Source organism: Zingiber officinale, chromosome 7B, assembly GCF_018446385.1.
Source record: "Zingiber officinale cultivar Zhangliang chromosome 7B, Zo_v1.1, whole genome shotgun sequence".
In the NCBI taxonomy this organism is placed as follows: Eukaryota; Viridiplantae; Streptophyta; class Magnoliopsida; order Zingiberales; family Zingiberaceae; genus Zingiber; species Zingiber officinale.
In genome coordinates, this window is record NC_055999.1 from 87,748,543 (window position 1) to 87,767,592 (window position 19,050).

Sequence of the window (19,050 nt, forward strand, 5' to 3'; positions counted from 1 at the left end):
ATATATATATATATATATATATATATAAAAGAAATTATAATATGAATTAAATATATTACCATATATATGGATATAAATATGTATAAAATTAATGTAATTAATGACTTAGCATATAAGAAGGAAGACAAGGTCTTAAACTCTCACTTTTATTTAAACCTTACCCTCAAAAGCCTCACCTGGGATGTTGCCACAGACCCTAAGAAGGTTTCCTACGCCCTTTTTGTTTCTCCACCGATGCTAGTGTTGGGAATTTCGGACCGCAAAAATCATTTTTTCGCGTTGCAGAAACCCCAATTCCCATGCCACCGGATCCGTGCGAAGTAAAATAAAACAAAAACGATACGTGTACGAGTTTCTAATTTAGATTTACACTAAATCTACAAAGAAAAAGGATTTACCCTCGATGCGATGCCCTTCGCAATCCCGCTCGTCCAACGGTTCGCCGGATCTCGAGATCGTCAAGTGTACGATCCTCTAGAAGTATCGACACGAACAAACTAGGTGGAGAAGACCAAACAAAGGTGTGCTAGCACCTTAGATGGTTCGGCCAAGGAGGAGGAGAGGGAGAGCAAGAAGAGAGGAAGAAGATGAAATCAATGCCTTGAATGAAAATCAAATTTTCATTCCTCACAATAAGTGCCCGGCCACTCAATGGAGTTGTAACCTCCATTCTCATTTAATGTGGCCATTAAATAGGAGATTTGTAACCTCCATGAGGTGGCACACACATTACATATGGGATGAACCATTGCTTTATAGGAAATGCGGAGAAAAAATCTATCGAAGGTGTGTGCTAGAAGACGAAGTCAAAGACATTCTATTTCATTGCCACTCATCGTCTTAAGGCAGGCATTTAGGGGTTTCAAAGACAGCAACGAAGATTTTACAAGTAGGATTTTTTGGCCGAATTTATTTAAAGATACAAAAAAAATTTGCAGTCCTGCGATCAATGTCAAAAGATTGGAAACATCACTAGGAGAAACAAGATGCCATTAAACTATATTCTTGAAGTAGAATTGTTTGACGTATGGGAGGTGGATTTTATGGGCCCTTTTCCTTCATCGCATGGAAATAACTATATTTTAGTAGCAGTGGACTATGTGTTGAAATGGTTAGAAGTCATAGCTTCTCCTACTAGTGACTCCAGACAGTGATCAAACTGTTTAAGAATGTGATTTTTTTTCATGATTTGGTGTACCCAGAGTAATCATTATTGATGGGGGCTCACATTTCATTAAAAGGCAGTTCGAAAATTTACTAAAGAAATATGGAGTAAGCCACAAAGTAGCAACGCCCTACCATCCCCAGACTAGTGGAAAAGCTGAGATTTCTAACCGGGAGATTAAAGCAATTTAGAAAAGATAGCACCCAATTCACGAAAGGACTGGTCATTAAAGTTGGATGATGCCCTATGGGCATACCGTACTACTTTCAAAACTCTAATTGGGATGACCCCATTTTGACTTATGTATTAAAAACCTTGTCACCTTCCAGTAGAACTAGAATACAAGGCTTATTCGGCGATTAAATGGCTTAACATGGACCTTAAGTTAGCAGGAGAAAAAAGGAAGCTCCAATTGAATGAAATTGATGAACTGAGGATGGATGCCTACGAACATGCCAATCCTACAAATAAAGAACAAAGAGATGACATGATCAAGATATTCTACGCAGAGAATTCAAGGAAAGGGACTTAGTATTATTGTTTAATACAAGATTGAAACTTTTTCCTAGAAAGTTAAAATCAAGATGGATAGGGTCATTCCAAGTCAAGAAGGTCTATCCGTTTGGAGCAGTAGATATTTGGAACGAAGAGCACGGAGAGTTTAAAGTAAATGGGCAGCGTTTAAAAAAATACCTCCACGACATGCCGGCAGAAGTAAATTCACTGCTATACTTTTCAAATCCACGCCCACCTGAATGAGTCCAATGGGGTTGAGCTAAAGATCTAAAACAAGCATTCTTGAGATGTAGCCCAAGGATTTCCATTTAATTGGTTTTCAGTTTGTTATTTTGTTTCCTTAGTTAAGTTCATTTGTTTCTAACTCTTTGTTTTCAGGTTGTGCATAGCCTCCATGAGTTGGCCATGATTATTTGATGGGCGTGAAGGCGTCGGAGGAGTCAAAGAGGAGAAAATCCAGCCACTACATAAGTCAAAAGGTCGGCCGTGTGATGCTGGCAGAAATGGAAATACCATAGGCCGTGTGAACTCACACTACCGTGTGGCTTTAGCAGAGCAGAGAATGGAGCTGGCTGTACACCTGACCACGGTTCGGAACCGCCGATTCGACGGTTCGGAACCGCCGGTTCGGAACCGCCGATTCGACGGTTCCAGGCAGGTCGACCCTTAACCTTAACCGCCCAAGACGGTTACGATTCACGGTTCAGAACCGCCGGTTCACGGTTCGGTTCACGGTTCAAGATTAATATGTTAAAAAAAATTAAAAATTAAAAATTAAAAATTAAAAATTAAAACTTAAACATTAAACATTAAAAATTAGAAATTAAAATTTATTGAAAAAGGGCTTGCACTTATTTAAGTTGCCTACGTATCCCTTTAGGGGAATCAAAGCCCACGTAGTTCTTTTACATTTTTATCCTTTTACATTTTCATTCACTTCCATTTCCTGTTCCTGTCGTATTTGTTCCTTCAGTATCAAAATCTTCAACTTCGTCATCTGAAAGTTGCATTCCTTGGATTCTTTTCTCCGCTCTGGTCCAATCGTCCAGTAATGCTTGAGCTTCCAAGGAGTCGGGAGACAAAGTTGATCATCGTTCATCTAATATGTTGCCGCCGGCACTGAACGTCTGCTCCACAGCAACAGTTGACACTGGACAAGCTAAAATTTCTTTTGCGATCACGGAGAGAACGGGAAAGCTTTAAGCCTTCTGTGACCACTACTTTAAGATATCGAAGTTTTCGCTATCTGCTTCATTAAAATCAAAAGAAGTCGTAAAATAATTCTCAAGTTCCTGTGTGGAACTTGAGGATCCTCGTAGACGTTTTGTCCATTCTTTTAATAAGAGTTGTGCTTTTGTAAGTTTTAAATTACTACTAGTAGTTTGTTGAATTTCAGAAATATTAATTTGTGTTCCATATTTTGCATAATATTGATTATAAATATCATATAAATAAATTCTAACATTATATATAATATTAACTGGATCAGGGGAAGAAGATTATTTAATTGGAATTAAAGCGTCATAATATAAAGTTAACATTTCTTGTAAAACTTCTAATTTAAATCTAGGATCGCAAATGCAATTAAATAAATTTCAGGAATTAAATAAAAATATTTTTCCCATTTAGTTTTCATAGTTAAGATGCAAGGAGATAAAGATTCATTATTAATATGTTTATTTAAAAATAATACTATATTAGAAAAATTTTCTAAAACTAATTGAGCAGTGGGATAATAAACATCGGAAAGTTGTTCGGTTGCATCATTAAATACTTTTAAAATTTCACAAATACTACTACAAATATTCCATTATTGTGAAAATAAATATATATTAGTAGTAGTGTTTTGTGCAAAAAATGAACATAATAATTCTTTATATTGAAATGAATCTTGTAATAATTGGTATGTTGAATTACAACGTGTTGGTACATCACGTGGAAATTTGTTAGGTCTCATTCCATTAATTTTACAAAACCTACCCCATTATTTCATTATAGATGGATGAGACCATAAATAAGAAATTACAATTCTAATTGGTTTAATATAACTTTCTAAAATTTTTAAACATCTTGAACACATAAATTTAAAACATGGCATACACAACGAATATGAAAAAATAAACCTCCAATAATAGGTTGACAAACAAATTTTAGATCATCTATACAAGCGGTATTAGAACTAGCATTATCTAATGATATTGAAAATATTTTATGAGTTAAACCATATTCTTCTAAAATTAAACATAATAATTGTGCGATATTATCAGCATTATGTGATTCATCAAAAACTCTATAAGCTAATAATCTTTTTTGGAGGTTCCAAGTGTTATCGATCCAATGGCAAGTCACACCCATATACGAATGTGTTTGCCAATGATCACTCCAAATATCGGAACATAAAGAAACTTTATTATATAATTTACTAAATTCATCAATTAAATTCTTTTTTCCTTGTTTTACTAATTTTTAATTATACGAGTAAGTGTAGTCCTAGGAACACGTTTAGCACATGGATTAAGAGATTCTTTACAAAAATCTTCAAATGTGCATTTAGATCCAAAACTAAAAGAAAGATGTTCTACGGAAACAAATTTAGCTAATGATTCTCTTAATTTATTATCCGAATATAAAAATAATCCGGAATCGGTACTACCGCTAATTGAAGAAAATCTTGATAATTGTGTTTCAGAACGGTCGAGTCCATATTCCGTCGGGTGCTTCGTTTCTACATGTCGTTTCAACGACCCATAGCCGCCACCAGCTTGGAATTTGTAGGAAGCATTGCAGTGCTTACATTTTGCACGCATTTCTCCCGACGGAAGAGTGACCTTCTCAAAATGTTTAGTAAAAATAGAAGACTTTAGAGGAGGAAGTTCCCGAACCTTAGAAGTAATTGCATCGGTACTTCCTTGTGTTTCGGGTGTCAGATTCGGAAGATGCTCGATCTCATCATCGGTGGATTGAATGTTGGGGTCCTTCTCCCGCGGATTCATTATTTGCTTTCCCTTCCAAGCTCGAGATGATGCACCTCCGCGGCCTCCTTCCATTGTAATTGAAAATTGAAAACGAAAGCGTGTAGAGATTAGATAATACAAAAATGAGATTAAAAGTAGAGAAGATGTGTGTGAAAAATGATGAAATGAGCTCTCTATTTATAGAGTTTTGATAGTAACGGACACTAAATCATAGCCATTGATCAAAAAACGGTCAAATGATTCTAACCGTTGAAAAAAAATACTCAAAAAACTCTCCCAACGGCTACGAACTGCCGGTTAACCGGCGGTTCCAACGACTATGAACCGCCGGTTAACCGGCGGTTCAAGCCGTTTAAAAAAAAAAAAATTTGTTTGCAGCTGAACCGCCGGTTCAACCCGCCGGTTAACCGGCGGTTCGCCGGGTTTACAGCCCATGAACCGGCCCGACAAGTTGCCGGTGTTGGAGTGTATACTGAGAGCCTAAGCTTTGTAAACATTCATTATGAATAAAGAATCACATTTGGTCTAATTATCTACATTTGTTTGTAGTTGTTCATTTAATTTATATTGTAGATAACATAGTATGTGGTGTCACATACAGAAGATGATGTTATCAGTACCTTATAAATTATAAACAGTAGCTCACGACCAGAATGGAAAGGAACAAACCATTAGAAAGTCGTAGTGTAATTAGGTATTAGTTTATCTTGACTATATAATTACACTAGTACACTCAGAGTGTATTGAGTAGGACCATTTGAGGTCGTTCCTTTTATACTGACTTTATAAAGGAACAAAGACCTCAGTTATTATGGAAGTGTGTGCTCTTAATCCTAATATAATAACAAGCACATATGTTTGATATTTATTTCTTTAATTTATCAATGGGTGAGATTTAGTTCGATGAATCAATAAACCCGATAAATTGGGAAATGGTATCACTCATAGTGTGTGTTGTTGATTATAGAAGGAAACCGTGTCCTAGTGATACTAGGTTGATAATGTCCTCAAGAGGAGCTCATAAAGATTGTCATGTTAAACCCTGCGGGTGGACTTAGTCCGACATGATAATAAGGTTGAGTGGTACTACTCTTGGACTTAGATATTAATTAAATGAGTTGTCGTTAACTCACTTAATTAGTGGACATTCGATATCTTAAACAGGGAGACTAACACACTCATAATAAGAAGGAGCCCAAAATGTAATTTGGGATTGGTGCGGTAGTTCAATGATAGTTCTCTAGTGGAATGAATTATCATTGATAAAATTAAGTTGTGTGTTGGGGGCTTAATTTTATCGGGAGACCAAACCAATTCCTCCTCTCGGTCCCTATCGTAGCCTCTTATTTATAGAGTACTATACCCACATATACCCACCTTTTATACCCACCTAAAGGGGCCGCCAAGCTAGCTTGGGAACCAAGCTAGGGCCGGCCTAAAGGTGGCCGGCCCTAGCTTGAACCCAAGCTAGTAGGGCCGGCCATAATTAAATAAAAAGAAATTTAATTTTAGATTTTATTATTATGTGGAAGATATATTTTAAAGAGAATTAAAATTAAAATATCTCTCTTGTAAAAGTTTTACAAAAGATTAAAGAAAGAGATTAGATCTCTTTCCTTATTTGTAGATTGGAGAGTTTTTTATTTTCTCTTTAAAATTATTCACATGTTAATAAAATTAAAATTATAGATATTTCCTTTTATTAACCATGAAGAGATTTTTAAAGAGAAATTTTATTTTTTAAAATTTCTGGAAACAAATAAGGAAAGTTTTAATTGTTGATTAAAACTTGTCCAATTTGTTTCCTCTTGATGTGGCCGGCCATCATTGTTTAATTGGGGAAATATTATTTTATTTTCTCAATTAAATCATGTCAAGGAAATTAAGGAAAATTTGTTGTAATTAAATTTCCTAATTTACCTAGGCCAAGGAATATAAAAGAAGGGGTGAGGGTGCCTTCACAAGACACAACATCTATTATTCCTCTCCCTCTTTTGCTCCTTGGTGTGGCCGGCCATCATCTCCTTCTCTTCCTCTTGTGGTGGCCGAACCTCTCCCTCTCCCTTGGAGTTCTTGTGGTGGCCGGATACTACTCGGAGAAGAAGAAGAAGAAGGAGAAAGCTAGCATCTCTTGGAGCTTGGTTAGTATTTTGTTTTTCCTCCTTGGTGAAGTTTCCCTTTGTGGCCGAACCTTGCTTGGAGGAGAAGAAGGTGGTTGGTGGTTTCTCATCTTGGAAGATCGTTGCCCACACAACGTCCGAGGTTAGAAGAGGAATACGGTAGAAGATCAAGAGGTTTTTCTACAAGGTATAACTAGTAATTTCTATTTCCGCATCATGCTAGTTATTTATGGAAATAATACCAAATACAAGAGGCTTACGTTCTAGTATTTCGAATATGGTTTTTGCAGGTTGTGTTCTTTTGTTTCTTTCTTTTCCTTGTGATTTGATTGTTCTCTTTGGTTAACCTAAAGTTATTTTAGGAAATTAAATATTAGCTTTCTATTAAAGGTTTTGTCTAGTCGGTGGTGGTTGCTCCCATATCCAAGAAGGCCATGTGCCTCGCCACGTCAGTACTGGGAACCTTTTATGGAAATTGATATTTAATGGAATTAATAACTTAAGGAGACTTGGGTCGAACGTGTTAAGTTCCGCAGGAGATCCAAGTAAAAACCTAAAAGAACAAATAGATTAAGTTTTGGATCAAACGTGTTAAGTTCCGCAGGAGATCCAAAATTTAATTTAAAAGAACACATGGTAGCTAGGAAAAGGTTCAGACCTTTGTACAAAATTTTTGTACAATGGAACCTATAGGCTTTCCGAGTAGCAACCAACAGCCGGGCCGGTTCCGGTTCTACCCGGCGAACCGGGACAACGGGCAACTGGCCCGTGACCCGGTTACGGGCCAGGGCCGGGTCCGGGCCAGACCCGGCCCGGGGTCGGGTCTAGCTGGCCGTGTCAACTAACACTACCGTGTGAGGCCACCCAAGAGGAAGAAGACATGGGCTATGTCGATTGACACGGTCGTGTGACCGAGGCCGAGAAGGGGGAGGGGTCGTGCCAAACGGCAAGGCTTTGCGGCGATACCCTCAGTTGAGTTGTGCCCTTAAGACACAACCGTGCCACACCCGTGTGCACCGCCAAACACCTCCACCCTTCCCGCCCCCCCCCCCCAAATTTCCATCTCCTTTTGTTCCAAATCCTTTTTCTCCCTCATCCCTTTTCATCAACCTCAAATACCTAGATCTACGATTCCTCTCTTTCAAGATCTAGATCTAGGTCCCTACTTTTTTTCTTCTTCCTCCTCCTATTTCTTAAAGATCCACCTCTACCCACAAAAACTTTCTTCATGTCTCACCTCTTGAAAAGGCTCCAATGAGGGAGTGGAGGATCTAGCGAAGGAGATGCACTGGAAGGAGACAAGGGTAAAGGAAACATTACTTCATCAAAGGGCAAAGGCAAAAGGGTAGCACGCGACGAAGGTAACGACAACGAATTTCATATTATTTTTTGAAATCAATAACAAAAAGCTAGATATGATTTATTTGTCATTAGAAAAATTATGTGTACTAGATATATGGATCCAACTACTATGAAGATGTTAGGTATTAGGGACGATATAGATTGGATGATTAGTTCTTTTGATTGGAATGACATTATGTGTACACGTCTTTCGACATATCCATGCCTAGTTCTTGAATTTTTAAGTTTAATTGATGTCATATTTTCTTCTAAGGATGATTACATTGGAAAAAAAAAATTTAGATTGATGAACAGGAACTTCCAATGAAATTTAGTGATTTTAAATTGGGTTGAGATATCAAAGCCTAAATTCAAATAATAAACTCAGTTTTAAATTTTAATATTATTAACATTTTAAAAAACTTTTTATTAGGCGGTACCTAGGCATTACCTAGGGGTTAAATATCTTTTATTTTTAAATAAATAATATTATAAATAATTACTATTCTTTGTATTATTTAGTTTTAATCAAATATATTAATTAAAAATTAAATATTTAATCTAAATGTTTAAAAATTAAAAAAATAATTATATATATATATATATAATTAATAGGATAATTATATTAAATTTTAATTAAATTTATTTAAATTATCCCAATAATTAGGATTTGATTAAAATTATTAACATAAAGTAATTTAATTAAATCATAACTTACAATTTACTCGTGTACTTTATTTTAGTTGGGCAATGAGTTTGACACTTCGTGGGGACTACGCGATAAGTTCAGATGCATCACTGGCTTGAGCAATGTGTCGAGGTCTATCGTTGGGCTCGAGAGACGCTTCTAGACTCGTCGCCAAGATCGGGAGATGCGTTCGGTCTTGCACGATGTGTCCGGACACATCGTAGGACCAAACACCACATCGAGGCTCATGCAACACATCTAAATTTATCGTCGGATCCAAGTCATGCATCCGAATTTGTTGTGATGATGAAATGGTAGTAATAACGACTCTAGACTAATAATGACGAAAGAAGGTGAGTTATCACTTAAAATACCACCTCAACTTGAGATAATGCAGTTGATATGTGTTTCCCGCTTAGGCAGTGCCTAGAAGTTCGCCTCGACGGTCGTTTAAAAAATAACTTTTTATATAAATAATAAATCATGAGAAAATCGGAAGCTTTTTTTCCCCTTTTTTAGAAAGGTAATATACTGGCCGTCAGATATGATGTACACCTGACCCTGATGAACGGTTCAGATCGTCTCAAGTGGACGGAACTCTAACCCTAGCTTTACACCCTCTATATATTCGGGCAACGCATCTCGCTCTCCGCATTATGGATGATGAAGGTTGGCAAACAACCGGACGCCGCTAGGCATTCCCAGGACACATCTCTGTTTTTTTTTTAAAAATTTCTTCTATTTAGTGATCTTTTTTGTTCTTTTTGTTTTTATCATTGATCGATGTACAGCTTAAAATGGGAGATGAGTATCTTTGGTTTTGACGGATCTCTTCTTCTCCAACTCTTTCGTATTTGGTGTTTTTTCTTTCTTTTTTTCGATCAATTCAATTCTTGTATGTATACATATTTGTGAGCTGGGCGGATGATGATTCATTGATTTTAATGGGTAATTTGCGTCTGAAGCATGTATTCATGATGTTACCTATCATATCACCTTGGAGATCTGACACCCGATTTCTGTTTTTATCCTCTTTTATCGGGTTTCATTTTCTGATTTGAAAATGGTTTGCGTGATTGTCTATGAATTGGAATTGAGATGATGATGGATTATCTAGTTTCCCTATTGGTTTGATGGCCGATATGATGGCTAAAATGTATTAGCTCTATCTGATCTCCTCTGGTCTTTACTATCTTTATGACATTTTAATCTAAACAACTACTTACAATTAAATTTTGAGATGGAGTTCGTACTTCTCTGCGTGATAACTTTGAAGTTCTATTTTTAATGAATCTTTTTGTGTTTTTCTTATAGTTTTCAGTGTAGGATTATTTTGATCGGAATTTTTTGAACAAAAAACAGCTGTTGACCTAAATATACAACCAGGGGCTTGTTCTTTTTTCACTTGTAGCAAGCTTCTCGAAAAACTTTAGGAATATTGATCTCATTGTTATTGGGTGAACCTTCAGAGATTTTTATTCCATGAAAGAAGGTTCAATAAACAATGACACAACTTTTCTCCCAAATTAACTTTAACTACTTCAATTTATTATGATCATTATTGGTTGTTTAAAGCATGATAGATCCCTGGAAATTTGTTGTACAACACGAACTGAAAAAAAATATTATGTTGTAACCTTTTGTAAAGGTTCCTTTGATAACCATGCATCCTCATTTGCTTCTTGATTGGCCAAATGGCTGTTTTGCATAGATAAAATTATAGTCATTTGATTGAATTGCTAACTTAGATGGATATATCCGTCCGGGTACATCTAGGGAGATCATTTGAATTTATTACCTTAACAGTTTTATTGCTAGCTAATCATATCTTTTACATGTTGGTTCGGGCCATGAGAACATCTTTACTTAGGAATATCTCTGCTGCACCCAACCCTTCACCTCTTATATCTGATCATTCTTGTTCATAATGTCTTAAGCATATGTTTGACATGAGCAACAGTGATCCATTCATTCTTGTTAAACATGTTTAGACAATGAATTCTAAACATGTTCTAAACATGTTCTAAACATGATTGAGTAACAGTACAGCATATGTTTGACATGAACAATGCCATAGCCAACCCACAACCGGTGTGAACCTAGTATACAGATAGTTCAGGGAGCTTGGGCCGATAGAGTTCAAGGGCACTGCAGATTCGATCGCTGTAGAGGAATGGTCTGCTCCTTAGAAACAATCTATGATTTCATGCAACTCATAGATGCTGACAAGGTCCGCTCCTTAGAAACAATCTATGATTTCATGCAACTCATAGATGCTGACAAGGTTAGGTGCGCCATATTCATGCTGCGGGACGACACTCGGATATAGTGGGAGGGTACATGCTCTGCGATGGATCTAACTACTATGACCTGGATGGGCTTCAAGGAAGTATTGTATGAGAAATATTACAACACTGACAACTAAACTCGATTGGCGAGCGAATTCCTAGAGTTGCGGTAAGAGGGCATGACAGTGGTCGAGTATGTCAGGATGTTCGAGAGAGGACGATACTTTGTACTCATGTTCGCAGGATAATCGATCGAGGAGTTGAAGCACTTTATTAAGGGATTGAGAGCTTTTATTTGTCACGATGTCAAGTTGAGTCAGAGCTATCATGTTCAGAGAGGTAGTGGATCAGGTTCTGATGTCAAAAAGAGATTAAAACGATATGATCAAGGAAGCGCAGAGTAAGAGAGCGGGATATTAAGGAAGGGACCAACAAGAGCCAAGTAGGAAGAAGATTGTTCTTGCTCAGTTTTCACCAAAATGGTCGCAGAAACAGTCACAGACACAGCAGCCACCTCAGGGACCCCAAGCACTGAATGGTACTGCTCCCAAGGTTGATGACAAAGTTCAGTGCCCCAGGTGTGAAAAGGTTCATGCAGGATAGTGTCTGATGGGTTCAGATGTTTATTATATGTGCAAGAAGATGGGATATTTCGCTAGAGTATGTCCTCAGCTCAAAGAGCCAACTAAAGGAAAGGTGTGTGTTATGACACAAGAGCAGGTAGATTTAGATCCAACCATCATCACAAGTATGATTTTTATTGTCAACCTACTTGCTCATGCATTAATAGATTTTGGAGCTACCCACTCTTTTATATCTATGACCTATATTGTAAAATTGGACATTTCACCCGATCGAATGGCTATGAGATATGGAGATTCCCTACCTTCTGGGGAAGAACTGTACAACAATAGGATTGTCGGATGATGATGCAAGATCGAACAATGTACACAGAACTTATTGTTCTAGAGATGGTGGAATTTGATGTGATTCTAGGAATGGATTGATTGACACGACACGAGGCAATCATTAATTGCAAGCAACGAACAATCAGGCTAAAATTACCTAATGATGAGTCTTTCATATTCAATGCAAACCCTAAACTAAATCTTACGCATATCATCTCAGCATGCAAAACTCAATGAATGTTAAGAGATGTAATGGATTCCTAGTCAATATCATAGTTAATACCAAGACTCGTAGATCGAGTTTGGAGGAAGTGGATATAGTACGAGATTTTTTAGAAGTATTTCCAAATGATATTACGGGATTACCCCTGTCAGGGAGATGGAGTTTGGGATAGAATTGATGTCTGAAATGACACTAGTGTCTAAAGCACTGTATCGATTGGTGCCTACAGAAATGAAAGAGTTGAAGGAGCAATTGCAAGAGCTATTGGACAAAGGTTTCATCCGACCGAGTGTGTCCCCATGGGGAGCACCTGTAACACCCCATCTTCTATTGACTAAACTGTAAGGTCGGGGGTTACGTTTGCTAAACTATTCTATGACTATTTCTAAATTATAATGTGCGGAAAGCTGAACTAATTAAAATCTCTGCTAATTGCAATAAAATCTGGAATTTATGTTCAAAATACTATTTCATTGTTGTACATATGTTACATGATGAAATTTTTAACATTTTCATTTGATCAAGGAGCTGAAATCAGACGTTTCCAGCTGAAATCAAACTTCTCAATCGATTGAAGCTGAGACTCGATCGATTGAAAGAGCTTCAATCGATCCACTGATCGATTCAACGTGCTTCTGCGCACGGAATCCTTTCTAAATCGATCGACTGATCGATCCAGCCTGGTCCATCGATCAACTGATCGATTCAGAAGTTCTCTGTTCGCGGAAATTACTTTTCGATCGATCAGCTAATCGATCCATGGCCAATCGATCAGCTGATCGATTCATCAGCTCTCTGTATGCGGAAAATCACTTCCCAATCGATCAGCCGATCGATTGGGGACCCTCCAATCGATCGGCTGATCGATTGGAGTTCTGATTTTTGTTGCATTCCACCACAATCCATATACAATGTAAATGTATCAACTTAAAAGCATCATAAGATTCCTAGGCACATTATTACTATTATTATTCGTGGTTTATTAACTAATATCAAGATAATCAGTGGTCTAGGCATAGCAATGTGCATACTTTTACAATTCATGATATTTAAACATTCTAAATGTGCGGAATAATAAGAAGCTAATAAATTCTTTAAACTTGCTAGTCCCCAAGAGTCTTTATTCCAAGTTCCTTCTCACACACATCTTGACACATTGCCCTCCAGCCTCCGCTAATTCATCTTCTTTTTACTTTTATCTGCAGTATAAGAAAAAGGAAACTATAAGCTTAGGAGCTTAGTAAGAACCATCTATCTCACAAAATATGCATTCGATGAAATCATGTTTTTAAAATATGCTATTTGAAACACATGCTGTTATTTATGCTGAAAATGCTAAAACATGGCATACTAATATATGAGTCATGACAATCAAATACTGATCATGGAACTATCTTGTTGTATCAATAAGAAAAACTGAACTGATACACAAACCAAGCTAAACTATTGCTAGGCTAATGCTAAATCTGAATTGTATTCACATAACTAGATTGTGAAGTTTTGGAAACTATTTTCATAATAGATAAAAATAATAATCATGCTGCTGATGGACCCGGCTACTGTACTTGCTATGCGCACATCCCTAACTAGACCCGAGGTAACTAGTCCCGAATCTAGTAGGGTTACTAGGTTATCTAAACCTAGAGACGACTATGGAAGCCCAACCCAAGGACAACTAAGAGTCCAGTACAGTGCCACTGATAAAAGTAAAATATTGATTCATAAGCTAATTTATCTTATCTTGCTCTTACTAGGTTGTCTGAACCTAAAGCTAGGTTATCTGAACCTAGGGGCAACTGTGGGAGTCCACCCATTGGACTGTGGTCCCATATAAACTAAAACAAGATTAAGCATGTTATTTAAAATGTTTTTATGACATTTAACTGAGTTATTAAAATACCTACTGTAGTATTTAACTGTACTAATCATTTTATCGAACACTTGGTGTGCTCTATCCCTCCTATCAATTAGGGGTTCACCTCTAGGCACCCGATAGCGTCTAAAACCCCAAAACTGGAGAGGGAAACATGTCTGGCCTATCTAGAGGTGCTCAAATAAACCCTAAACTTGCGAGGAGGGTCAAATACACCCTACGTGCCGAAAAATTTGCATATGGCTGAACTAAAAACATAAAATTGTGCGATTAACTACTTATACTGCAGGTGAGGGTTACTTACTTCTTGCGCTAGGTTTCTTACAATTCTGATCGCTAGATTTCCGGAGAAGAAGATCTCTTCGGCGATCTTCTTATGTCTATGCGTTGTTCTCGCGGAGATGAACGTCCTCGTACTAGAGTCGTCATCGGAAGGTGCTCCTACGACCCTAGGGATGGAACCCTAAGTCTCTTGAGGGCTTGGTGTGCCGAGAGGGTGAGGAAGAGGGAGAGGGCGGCGATTGAGGGTGAGGGTGAGGAAGAGTTGTCGATCCAAAATAATAAAGTCTCACTTAAATTCTCTATTTTTATTAAGTGATTAATACGACCCAACTAAATCATAAATATAATTTCTCTTATCTCCTTTCAGCACATCCCTGCTGGGGCCACCTGGTTACTAAAGTCATGCTATAAGTTGTAGGGTCTAATACGTCGCAGGTTCAACTCCTGCTTAGGCTATTTTACGTTTTTATTTAATTTTGCTACTTCTACTACTCCAAAAATTTCATAAAAATATTCTAAAATTTCAGAAAAATAATAGAATATTTTTAAAATTTATTTGAGAATTTTCGGGCGTTACAATCTCTCATACCTTATAAAAAGTTCGTCCTTGAACTTAAAATAACTCTGGGTACTTCTGTCTTATACTAGCTTCTGTCTCTCAAGTTGTCTCTTCTGCGGTGTGATTTTGTCAAATAACTTTTACTAGTGGTACCTCCTTGTTTCGTAATTTCTTAACTGCTTGGTCTATTATCTGAATAGGCCGACTGTCATAGCTGAGGTCTTCACGGACTTGAACCGACTAGGGCTCAATCACCTGGATGACATCTGGGATATGCTTCTTTAACATAGAGACATGAAATATGTTATGGATAGCTGACATCTCCTGGGGTAGCTGATATAGAGAATCGGTCACATCCGCTAATCAAATTGTACAAATCTATATTCACTGAACCCCTTAATTTCACAATAGCGTTGTAGTAACGAGCCCAGGATCGATCCGAGGAACCAACGGTAGAATGTAATTTAGGATTGTCTTTTATTCCTATTTTTTGGGGTTTTCGATATAAAAATGGAGTTGGGGGTTTAAACTTTAAATCTAAATCTAACAGAGGAAAAACACATCAATTAAGAAATTAATCTAAAGCAAGAGTGAAACCTAACTATGTGCCAATGAACAAATCATTACGCATTATCACACTACGTTGTGATAAATCCATCAACACACATCAAACTAAGGATGAAATTTCAAGACTCAAATAAATCTGATCTAAAACAAGATGTAAACCTAATTTAGCACTTAAACACTAAACAATTAACCAAGCACAAATAAAACTTAAACAAAGCTTCAACAAGGTAATGAAATACTAAATGACTTGCTAAAACTATAATAATGAATATGTTCTGAGATAATAAAAATAGTAACAAAATGAAATAAAACCTAACCAATCCAACTCGCAACCAATCTATACAAGCTTCACACTCTTGCCGTCACACAAGAGTGCCAATGTCGAGACCACCCAACTATGGACCTCAATGGAGCATCTCAGTGCTTATCAGCTCTAGGAGTGTTCAACAACGCCGACGGACCACCCCCGACGAGCTAAGAACATCCCGGAACCCAGAATTGTCGAAAATGCTGGAAATCTGCTAGTCTGGACCTCTGGATCTGGAGTGGAGCTGTGGATGGCGGATGGGCATCGGATGGAGTTCAGGAACACCGGCGGACCACCTCCGAGTGTTGCTGATGGACGGAGATACCGTAGATTTGAAGGACCACCTACAAATCTCGGCGGGAACAGAAAATCACAGAAAAGAGAATTGCGCTGGAAGGAACACCTGCCGGCGACTCCAGATGATCGGGATGAGTTGCCGTGAAGCTCTACAATGAAGTTGAAGCTTGAGAGATCGATTGGAGAAAGAATCGGGACCGAAATCTGCTGGAAGACGCGCGCCGGGACTGAGCTGCGCGAAGGGGATCGACGAAGAAGCTCACTGCAGCTTCTCAGATTTAAATCAGATCTGGATCTGAAATGGACGGCTGAGATGATTCCGGGCTAAATCAACGGTGAAAAGTCATCCAAATTCCGATCTTAATGTACTGATGTTGATCTAGGGTATGGATCTACCCTCCTGTAGGTCGGATCGATCAGATCATCACTGGATGGCCCGGATCTGCACAGTCTTCATTGAACGGTCCAGATTAATCCGGCTGGATCAATGGCTGAATGAACTCAGATCTGGATCAAAACTTCTGGATCTTCATCAATGGCTTAGATCTGCTCCCCATTAGGTTGGATCGGCCAGATCTTCAACGGATGGTTCAGATCTGTCCTATTCTTGATGAACGGTCCATAATGCTTCAAAGCTTCATCTTCTTGTTTGAACTCCGATTCGAGCCCAATTTCGGTCCAAATATATCCAAATCTAAGATCCTTTGATGCCTACAAAATAAGAATCAAATATTAGCACCAAATAACATAAAAATAAAGTAATTTGTAATTAAGTCAAAAAATACACACAATGCACAAAATGTGATGTAATCATGATTTTAACCTATGAAATCAACATCAAACCATGCATATATGAATCAAAATAATGCAGTAAAATCATGGTTATCAAATCCCCCACACTTAGTCTTGAACGTCCCGTGCAAGTAAAGAAAACTAAAAATTATCTCCACACAAATTACCTAGCAATACCTAGAAGATAGTAAAAAGAATTTAACTAAGATTATCTTAAAGATCACTAACAATCATGAATACAATCCAAACAATAATCAGTAGTTATGGTAGCTTCAATTCAATTGAAAAATTAAGCAAGTTGCAATCTCACAAGGTATTTACCTATTCTAGCTCTCACACTCAAACATGTGTATAAGTGGAGCTCACTCAATGCAACTCACAACATTTCACTACCATAAGCTTGCTTATTTTCTACTTCTCCACCACTATAAACATAGCATACATGAATTAAAAGGAATTTATCATGAAGAATTGAAATGGAAGCAAAAAGAACAATGAAAGTGAATGAAATGGCAAAGAAAAAGAATTTAATGAAGGAAATGAGGAGATGAGAGTATTGAAGGAATATACTTGATGAGTTGACCATTTTGATGTAAAAAGAGATGAATACCATTTGTTTTTACCACTTTAAAGTATCAAGCTAGCCTCCCCTTCAATTTGATGGCAAACATTGAATCTTGATACTCTATCTCCACCTTTGATACTCTTTTGATGTGCCAATTTTCAAAAATTTTCTTTCACTATTTTTCCACTTCAAATTCTGCAATTTGAAACAAAAAACAAACTCACATTAACTAATGGCAAATAGCTCCCTCACCCACACTTAAAATCTTGTCCGTCTCGGACAATAAAACACATCACGCATTCACTTAATTGATACTAATCTTGCCACTGTTTTATTACTTTTCTGCTGCAAATTTTTGCTCTCTGTTTCTGTCATTAACAGATTCAATAAAGATGTGTCCACTGATACCTTTTCTCTTCTGTAGCTTAGGTCTGAAACTCCACTTCGAAATTTACAACAAGAAAGACAATTGTTTCCAAAAGAACAAAAATCAGAACTAAGAACAGAGATGCACTGATTCTGTTTTCTGAATTCATCTTCAACCTGTGGACTTCAAAGAAACACTAGCTCAAGTCATAATGAGTGAAGCTACTGGAATAACAGAAGTCCAATTTAAGTTGTTACTGAATATTAGCAGCAAGTGAACAGATTCATAAACCTTTTCCGAGAGCTGCATTTTCTCACTGCTACAACTTATGCAATTCTGTTATGCAATTCACAGTTCAGTTTCAGAAATTGAATTTCAGAGAACTTTAGATTAAAACTTGAACGGTTTAGCTTAGGAGAAAGTTTCATTTGGCAATAGTGCATATTCTAGAACTAGAAGTTGATTCTGCAAACAGATCGTGTCACTGAACAATGAAGCAGTGACTTCTTTCAAAAGGTTCACAGATTGTTGAAATTTCTAGGATTTCAAATTCTGTAGCTTTCAAGCTTAGCTCACTTCTTAACAGATATATAAAGCAGTAACATCAATTCAACTTTTAACCCCAAGGACTCAACTTAGCAACTTCTGATTTCTAGTACTTAGTTACAGAATCTGAACATTCTCCTAACTTATATTGCAGTCAAAATGCAAAAATTCTGCTCTTGAAGTTGTCACTCATCATAAATTTTAGCAACTCTTAGCACACAACAACTCCTTCAAATTTCTGTTTCTACAATTGAATAAGTGGACTGGCTAGACAAAATCTGACCTTTAAGAAATGCAAGAATCAATTCTGAATTCAATCTTCTTGCTTTATGGATCAAGTTCAGATTCAATTCTGCACTCTAATTTCTGTCATTCCAGCAATCAACTTCTTTTGTTTCCATTTGTTTCCTTCTAAAGCTTACACTACAATCATTGAATGAGTATCACTTCATAACTAGAGAGCCTTCACTGCCTTCTCTTATTCCTCTCATTCACCCAAAATTCAACCTTTAAATGCTTAAAAATGTCATTGCAATTCCTTCTCTGCAGTAACTAACATGAATCTGGATAAAAGCTATCAATGCAAGATTACCATTTGTTACTACACAATACAAGTCTCCCCTTGAATTTCTCACTGATTTAAATTTGCTATTGCATTTTGATACACCATT

The 19,050-nt window shown here is 37.1% G+C and overlaps 3 non-coding genes across 3 annotated transcripts; all 3 read left to right on the forward strand.

Moving 5' to 3' along the window:
• Window positions 1–9,720: 9,720 nt before the first annotated feature.
• On the forward strand, window positions 9,721–9,822 carry LOC122007634. The gene has a single exon (XR_006119085.1). It is a non-coding gene; the product is annotated as a small nucleolar RNA Z101 (small nucleolar RNA).
• Window positions 9,823–9,899: 77 nt separating this feature from the next.
• LOC122007635 lies at window positions 9,900–9,983 on the forward strand. Its single transcript, XR_006119086.1, has one exon. It is a non-coding gene; the product is annotated as a small nucleolar RNA Z102/R77 (small nucleolar RNA).
• A 198-nt stretch (window positions 9,984–10,181) lies between these two features.
• LOC122007644 lies at window positions 10,182–10,320 on the forward strand. Its single transcript, XR_006119094.1, has one exon. It is a non-coding gene; the product is annotated as a small nucleolar RNA snoR74 (small nucleolar RNA).
• The last annotated feature ends 8,730 nt before the right edge of the window (window positions 10,321–19,050 follow it).